The sequence below is a fragment of the Lycium ferocissimum genome, chromosome 3, assembly GCF_029784015.1.
Source record: "Lycium ferocissimum isolate CSIRO_LF1 chromosome 3, AGI_CSIRO_Lferr_CH_V1, whole genome shotgun sequence".
NCBI classification, from domain to species: domain Eukaryota; kingdom Viridiplantae; phylum Streptophyta; class Magnoliopsida; order Solanales; family Solanaceae; genus Lycium; species Lycium ferocissimum.
Genome location: NC_081344.1, coordinates 5,604,775 through 5,614,118, shown reverse-complemented (window position 1 = coordinate 5,614,118; position 9,344 = coordinate 5,604,775). Strand labels below are relative to the sequence as shown.

General features: G+C 34.5%; 1 pseudogene; it reads left to right on the top strand.

Moving 5' to 3' along the window:
• Positions 1-3,926: 3,926 nt before the first annotated feature.
• Positions 3,927-6,702, top strand: LOC132050860 (secoisolariciresinol dehydrogenase-like; annotated as a pseudogene).
• The last annotated feature ends 2,642 nt before the right edge of the window (positions 6,703-9,344 follow it).

Here is a 9,344-nt window from a genome sequence, read left to right as displayed (position 1 = left end):
ACTTCGACTTGATATGGTGGTGGTGGTGTTCTTCAATAATGAAGAAATCACAGTGCGTGGGGTGAGGGGGTGGAGGGCGGAAGAAGGTGGGGCGGCGGTGTTGGTGGCGGGGCGGCGGTGTTGGTGAGAATGAGGAGAAAGTAGAGAGAAAGAGAAAAATAATAAAAAAAAAATAAAAATGAAGAGTTGGTAATTTTTGACGTGGCAATGACACAGCAATGATGTGGCAATGACGTGGCGCGAGTGTAATACACTGTTGGTCCAGGCAGCTAAGGGGGGGTAAATAATTATCAGTTAAGTTGTTTAGGGGTAAATAATTACCAGTTAAGTTTAGTTGCTAAAGTGAGTTTTGGTTGCCAAGTTCCGGGGGGGGGGAAATGATGTCTTTTCTCTATTTTGAAATATGGACAGCACGCCTTTGTTCGAAGAAATGGCCATAACTTCTTGCACGGATGTCCGTTTGACCCCGTAAGATACCGTTGGAAAGGTATTTCAATGCTCTACAACTTTCATCAAGGAAGTTTTCTCAAATTCCCAACACATTTTGAAATAGGGTCCGTAAAGTGAAATACGGTCCGTATTTAACCATATGACCTCAAAATGTCAAATTCCGAGAATGTTCGGAAATTCTTGGTTTCGATTCTGAATCCTTGTTCATGGCGTAAATTGGAATACGACCTTTGTTCATGGGCGTAAACCGCCATATCACAACCGAACGGAAAATCTCAATTCCCACACATTCTTTATCTCGATTTTCTAAGCCTAGGATCGTGGTCAAAACTTTCATTAAAGGTACGAGGTGTTACAATAGTTCTCGTCAAATCTAACAAACAGAGTTCGACGAATATTTTGTCGGAGGCTAAAAGTGTTAACTTTTGGCGAACTTAAAGGACCAAAACTGTTAAGTGTATACTTAAGGGACTATTTTTAACCAACTCTCATAGTTAAGGGACCATTTTTTATAACTTGTGACAAACTTAAAGGACCAAAACCGTTAAGTACATAGTTAAGGAATTATTTTGAACCTATTCTCTTACCCTCTGTTTGGATGGTTATTTCCCGTGGTTCATTAATGTATAGTATGGTATGATACAGTATGGTGTTGTATTGGATTGTCCGTATTAATGAACACAATGTTTGGATAATTGTATTGTTTGTTGTGGTTTAATAACATTTGTATTATTTGGTTTGACAGTGTATTAGTGTTGTATAATAACTTGCAAGTTTACTAAAATATCCTTAACTCTTAATTAGATATTAGTTTATATATATTATTAAAACTCAAGTAAAGAATAAAATAGAAACTTTAAAAAATAAGTAATGGGTGAGGGTGGTGGAGGGGAAGGTGGTGTGAGGTGGGTGGTTGTAGGATGAGGGTAGAGGTAGTAGGTGTAGGGTGGGGGTGAGTGGTTGTGGGAATGGGGTTGGGTTGGTGGTGAGGGGTAGTGGGTGAGGGTGGTGAAAGGGTGGGTGGTGTGAGGTGGGTGGTTGTGGGGTAATGGTGGGGGTAGTGGGTGGTAGGGTGGGGGTGAGTAGTTGTGGGGTGGGGTTGGGCGGTGGTGAGGGGTAGTGGGTGATGGGTAGCAAAGGAGTGAGGTAGTTAGGGGTGAGGGTGGGTGGGGGTGGGTGGTAGGGTGGGGGTATAGTGGGGGTGAGTGGTAGGGTAGGAGTAGGGTGGGGTGGATGGTGGATTGTGGACGGTGGGTTATAATGGAGAAATGAAATATATACCACTAAAAACTATCAAATTCGTGGTTACAAAATTGGGACTTTTCATGGTTATATAGCATAGGATGATCCACGGGTTTAGAACACTCTACCGTAATTTTAAACAATGAAAACAAACATGGTTTCATAGAAAACCATACATTAATGAACCACAGGAAACCACTATCCAAACAAGGGGTTAGTTAAGAGACCATTTATGTGCTTTTCGCTATCTTGAATAGAAGGAATTTTCAAAGGGACAAGAGAACAGGGAATTAGTCAAATAGGACGGCGACGGCTTTCAGGAAGAGTCTTTGTAGTGCCTAGGTCGGACAATTTGGCAGAGAGAGCTTTGTATTTGGCTAGTGATGCTGTTTGTTATGAATTATATTTTGCATTTCACCTAGAGCTGGACGAATCTTAGTACTACTAACTGAAGGAAATATTATACTGTAGTACTACTAACAGATTAATTAAGTCACACGGTACAATTTAGTTACTATTACTATTAAGGTTACTAAAGTTGATTGTTCATGTTATAACTTATAAGTAAAAGATGATCTTAATTTTAATGTTCATTGATAAATTTACTCACCCCGTCATTGTGACTATGTAACTATTTGTATGCAAAATTATGTACATGGGAGTTAACAATATTGTTAACACCGCATTTTTCCCTCTTTAAGCTTAAAACGTTATTATTATGAAGATGAGTAAGTAATTTGTACACCTTGTATGTGCCCAGGCATTCAATGATCTTCAAGATGGTTGGTGGATTTAGATTAATGCAATAGTTCTCCATTTCTCATCTTCAAAGATTCCATATATAATTCTAATGAGAATATTTTTACTTGTGATCTAAATATTTAACAAATTGCAGAATCAGCCAAAATGAAAAACATGAAAATAGATTTTATTCAATAAATTTAAAAAGCATTAGTTCATCGGTTTACTTAAGTTTTTTCTTTGCAGCCAGAAAAGCACGAATCACTTCATTTAGTTGAGTTATACAGCATCTCACATCCACTATATGTCGCATTTCAAAGGGAGGCTTATAAAGGTGTTGGAATACTCCACTTATTTGTATTCTTCATAGTCAAATCTTACATCGGCCATATAAGATCTAGAAGCGCTTATTATGATTTTGAAATACTTCACTTATTAATACCTAGAATAGTAGGATTTTGGATTTTTCAAAGGGGCAAGACAACAGGGAATTAGTCAAATAGGACGGCGACGGCTTTCAGGAAGAGTCTTTGTAGTGCCTAGGTCGGAGAATTTGGTAGAGAGAGCTTTGTATTTGGCTAGTGATGCTGTTTATTATGAATTATATTTTGCATTTAACCTAGAGCTGGACGAATTTATAGGCTGCCAAGAGCTCCTATTTGATGACAGATTAGTGTATCGTTAACAGATTAGTTAAGTCGCACGGTACAATTTAGTTACTATTACTATTGAGGTTACTAAAAATCTTACTTTTCCAAAAATATAATTTATTGCTACCAGATTGTTAGTTTGTTACACAAATAAATTTCGTATGGTTACAATTTGGTTATTGCTACTGACTAATCAGTGTATACGCCTAATTCTTTATCTAACCTTTTGTATAAGTCAGTTGTGGCAGCCAACTTTGTTTTCTTCTTAAGTCCTGATTTCTTCTTTAATGATTGGTTAAAAAAACATAAAGAGTACTACGCTTTTATAAATGAATTTAGCCTTTTATTTTCTTAGATCTAGCTTTTGGTTTAAGGTATCATAAGTTTTATTAAATAATTGTGCATGAATTTTCTAATCTTCATCCTATTTTTTTTTATTCCTAATTAAGAATGTTTTTATATCTAAATGTACTTTAGACTTTAGACCTCTTTTCTGTTTTTTTTTTCATTTCTAAAATACTTTCTCGATCAAAAGATTAGTATTTCTTTTTTCTTGGGTAAAAAAGAGTTTAAAACTTATGTCAAAAGAATTAACCTTTTTTTTTTCCATATTCTGCCATTATAATTCATACTTTTTTCCCATTTTTGCACCTCATTTCTTCGTCCCTCCATATTTGATATGTTCCTTACGTACTCATTTTTAAAATAGTTTTTCAGCTCACAAATATTGAATAAGGTCTTATGCCTTTTATTCTCCCACTCATCTATCCACTCCTCTTTTCAGTGTATAAATATAGAGAGCAATACACACAAAAAATGGAGAAATAGAGAGTGAACCCAAGGAGTAAACTTTTTGCCTAGGATCATTCAAAATTCTTCCCTGGCCCCTAGCAAATCTTTCAAGATATTAAGGTTCAATTTTTTTCCATTGCAGGTTCTATCTTTTTTTTCTTCTTTTCAGAATGCATATTGTAGTTAATGTAACATTCGGTTCTCCAATATTTCAGCTCGATAAAATTTATGGGTTGCTAGCAACACCAATATATTTATTCATTATGTAATCATTCTTAATTAGTTGAGTCCGAATTTTGAACTATACGTTGGGACTAATGACCCTCTCCCTATTTTCTTACTTTTTATTGTTGATGCTACTTTGACTTTAGGCTGATTCTAAATGTCAGGCACTGGTTTTGAGATGTTTGTTGTTAAATACAGGAAGAAAGATAAATTTTTGGTGTCTAATATATTGCTTTTCGCCTTAACTTTAAGTCGGAATTAATTTTTGTCAATGTTTTATTATCTTTAAAGTATATCTTTTCAATGTAAGATTGTTTTTGGTTTTGTTAGGATTATTATATAAAAAAGGGAGGTTTGTCTAGTATGAGTTTTTTTGTATAGCTTCGTTCTAGCCTAACAAAAAAGGTGACAAGTTTTGTTTTTTGCATTATTATTTCATGGATTACCATAGAGATGATGACACAGTTTTTTTAATTCCAAATTTGTCTGCACTTCCTCTCTATCAGTGCAGGCTGTCTAAAATGTCCCGCAAAAAGACAAAACTGTGTAGTCTCTCCTCGTATACCGTCACACCTCTCTATACTTGTGCTGCGTATAACATCTACATAGATAGAAATTTTTTTAGATTTTTTATGTTAAATTTCAAACTTCTCAATAACATTTCACCTATAACATCAAAGAACCAATTTTATAACGATCTTTTTTTTGTAAAATTCACCGCCATAACATTTATCTTCTTTTTTGGTAATATAATAATTAACCATCTTTATGAAAATAGAATATCTATGATTACCAATTATAAATGTATAGATTTTGATCAAATATTTGATCATTTAATACACTATTTAGGACAAAAAATATCATATGAATTTATATGTATTCATTATTAAAGCCATTTTTCTTGCACAAAGTGTGATTAAGCTTAGAATTTGACAATAAAAATGAAAATTAGATTTTATGCATCTTTTTTGCCTATAACAGTATTATTTAAATGTCAATCTTTGTTATAAGTGTATATGATCATTCTACATACGGTGGAAAATTCAACTAATCCATCTTCTTGTTATAGAGGTTTGACTGTATGATCAATAGTTGCTTCTTCAGTATAGAAGGCTTTTTGTTCACATTTCTCCTCCTAAATCAAGTTTTTTCTTTTTCCATATATCACCAGTTATGGCTTCTGCTTCATTCCTTTCAACAATCGGCAAAAGGTATGTATCACAGCCTTCTCTATAACGTCATATGCAATCAAAGTGAATATTTGATTTTCTTTAATTCATATAATACATTCTTCAGAAAACCATCCTTAATTCTTCCATATACTTATTCCGAAAAGCTTGCGACAGCGTTCGTAATAGACCAACCTGGATATGATAATTTCCTGTACTAAGGGTAATTCTTGAAACTGTTGTAACGGTGTTTGTTGCATTCCATGCTTCATTGCTTTGTTTATCTTTCAAAAAGCTTAATTGAGTTCAATATCTCTTGCTGCCCGCCGCATATTCTGCTGAAAAATGTTGAGCAGTTTTGAGTAAAGGGGCATAAGATCTTGCTCTTTCCATCCAAATTGGACTTGACACTATTACTCTTTAGTAAATACAGTGTTTTTTCTTTGACTATGATATATTTTTAAAATACTTTATACGATAGTAAGTTTGATGCGTTGACTTCAAAATCCGAACTTGTCCTTCTTTAGGAAACAAAGATAATTTGTTTGGACATTAGATTTTCTTGCGCTACAAGTATGAGATGCAATGAAATGAGACAGTTATAACTTTATTATTTTGTATATGAAGGCTAGAGGGGAAAGTAGCTATGGTAACTGGAGGAGCTAGTGGCATCGGTGAAGCAACTGCAAAGCTCTTCTCTGAACATGGAGCCAAAGTGGCCATTCTCGACGTTCAAGATGAACTCGGCAACTCAGTTAGCAACGCCCTTGGAGGCTCATCCAACTGCATTTACATCCACTGTGATGTCACAAACGAAGACGACATCCAAAACGCCGTCGACAAAACCATCGCCACGTTTGGAAAACTCGACATCATGTTCTGCAATGCTGGCATATCAGACGAGATGAAGCCGAGAATCCTCGACAACATGAAAGCGGATTTCGAACGGGTCCTCAGCATTAACGTGACAGGAGTTTTCTTGTGCATGAAGCACGCCGCTCGTGTCATGGTCCCGACACGTAGCGGTTGCATCATCTCCACCGCCAGTATAAGCTCCATGGTCGGAGCTGCAGCATCGCATGCATACTGCAGCTCCAAACACGCCGTGTTGGGGCTTACCAAGAACCTGGCAGTGGAGCTAGGGCAATTCGGTATACGTGTGAATTGCTTGTCGCCCTACGCGATGGTTACGCCGTTGGCGATGAAGTTCATTGGGCTTGAAAATGAACAGCTTGAGCAGGCTTTGGGTACGGTTGGGAACCTTGGGTGTGACTTTGAGGGTGGATGATATTGCAAAAGCAGCACTGTTCTTGGCAAGTGATGATGCTAAGTATATCAGTGGGCACAATCTATTCATCGATGGGGGATTCTCTGTGTATAATCCGGGGCTAGGCATGTTCAAGTATCCAGAATTTTGATATATAGAACTTGAGATGTTTTCTTGAATAATGTGGCGGCATATATAGCAGCCTAATTTTGATTATTATGGTAATACAAAGTTATGATTTTAGAGTTGATGATATCCAATTATCCATCATTACCTTTACAGAATGCAGCTGACACAATGTCGTTCATTATACTCCCTCCGTGTCATATTCATTTTTTTTACACATTCGTTAACTTATGAATAAAATATATTTTCTTCATTCTTATATCTCTCCAATTAATGCACTCTAATCAATATTGATTACTTTAAAAAACAATTAATGTTAAGGGCAAAATAGGAAAAACTTAATTAATTATATCTTAATATTTTAAATGACAGGTATTTTGAAGAATATTTATAGTAATGCGGACAACTAATTAATATGGGACGGAGGAAGTATTGGATTTTTGATACGCGATTCTTCTATTGCGTTTAGAGGTAAATTGTTATTAAATATGAAAAGGTGCGCTTCTTTCTAGAACAAACTAATTAAAAAGGAATAGTGTTGTGTAAATTTGGACAGAGTAATTATTATTTTTGCACAAGATTTACTTGGACGATATCCAACATAATCCTTCCTAAATCCAGCCCCAAGAGGTTGGGCTCACCGGTTTTGATGATCCCTTTCGGAGATCTACAACACCTTCTATCTAAGGCTTCATAGGGAAATGGGATATCTAGATGTTAGTATGATAACTGTTGTTATAAGGAAATTTAAGCAAAATTGACTAGTGCAATTAATTGCTCCAATTGCCCAGCCGCCATGTTTTCTAGAAACTGTATAGCCAGTTCAGAATGGCCGTCAATCTCAGGATAGAATACAATTATCTCATATCTTGGTACGTACACCTTGGTGTATCCTAGACGAAAAAGTAAACATGAAAATAATTATTATTACACTTCAACCTTCATTACTTCCACCAGTTTAAAAATGTAAACATTAGAATAACAAGAAAAAAACAATAAACTTGAAGCGGATGTCGTGTTATGGGCAGATCAATTTTTTTGGTCTTTAGTTATATGATTCTTTTCACAGAAAATCAATAAAGAAATAACAAAAAATCTTTATACGATTATTTTTCCTATTCATACTGCAACTGGTAATGAGAGATCATCTCCCTGTTATTTTATTTAAAAATTAAACAACCGATCGACAAATGAAAAGTAAATGCCGTGGTTGAACAAGAGCTGTAATATAGAGACCAGTGTTCGAACAGCACATGGCAAATTGCAATCTACTGCTAGCTAGATGAGACTTGGTAGTAGTTGGATCTGCTTGTATCGCTTTAATTTTGTTATATCTACTTTCAATTAGTTCCAGCATTAACTTCACCAATAATTTTGCCAACTCAATCAGATCTCTAGCTCAAATTTCAACCCTTTTTCCTTCAGTTATTTTTGTTTTCCAATCTAATGTCGCATTCATTAAAAAAGAAAAAAAAATCTCTTACTTACGCTGGATGTTTATTATTTTTTCAAGCAAAAGCAAGTTAAAGATAAAGGAATCTTATGCATCCCAGCTGCACGACCCTTGGTGATTACCTTTGTACTCTTAAGACTCGGCCTTCATTGCAAAACAAAGGGAAAAACAAAAAGATACCAAATTGACATTTTTATTATGTAATTTTTCTAAAAATGGTATCCCACCTCTTGCTTGTTGGTTGTGTTTGACAATTTTTGCAATAATAGCTTGACCACAAACAATAATGATATTTAATATGTTTAGGATTTTATCCATCCAACAGTACAATCCTTGGTGATTATCTTTCAACCCCTTACGAGTCGGCCTTCATTGCAAAATAAAGGGAAAAACAAAAGATACCAAATTCACATTTTTAATATGTAATTTTTTTTAAATGGCATCCCACCCTCTGCTTATTTTAGGTTCAAAGATGAAACTCTTAATGACCGTTGGTTGTGTTTGAAAATTTTCGCTATAATAGCTTGGACCATAAGACTAATGATATTTAATATGTTTCGAATCTATTTATTATTATTAAAGAGCATTTAACATTTATTTTCTTAAATACAGTTGAAAACAAATAAATCCCTTTCTTTCTATGTAATATTCTAACGATCCACCGAACAAAATTGATCGCTTTCACTTGATTGTTGATGAATGCGTTAAGTCAAATACTGAGCCTTTTCTGCTGTTTTAAGTAAGAGGCTTACATATTTTGTTGTACTATTCATCTTTAGGAAAAAGTAGTTTCTCCTAAAATAAGTTTTTTGTGTTTTTGAAATTTTGAAAGCAAGATTACCCATGTCAAAAATTCATATTTACACAAATTAAATTAGTAGTAATTTTCATTTTGTTTCCTAAATTTGACACGTAAACTCATTTGTACGAAAATATCGGTCAAACACAAATTACTAATAAAAAGCATTTCTCAAATTATAGTAAACACAAACCGTTATTCTCCCAACGTACTTTTTACAAAAATTCTCCTAATAACTTGATTTGGCTATATGGCCAAACATGCTAATGACTGATTTGTAGATAATAAATTTAAGAATCTTTAATTTTTTCTTAAACTTCATATTCAATCAAGTACCATCATATAACTCAGGAATGAACAGAATATTATGTAAACTTATAGTCTTTTTTAAAAAAACTTGTAGTCTCAAAATCGTAAATATATATATATA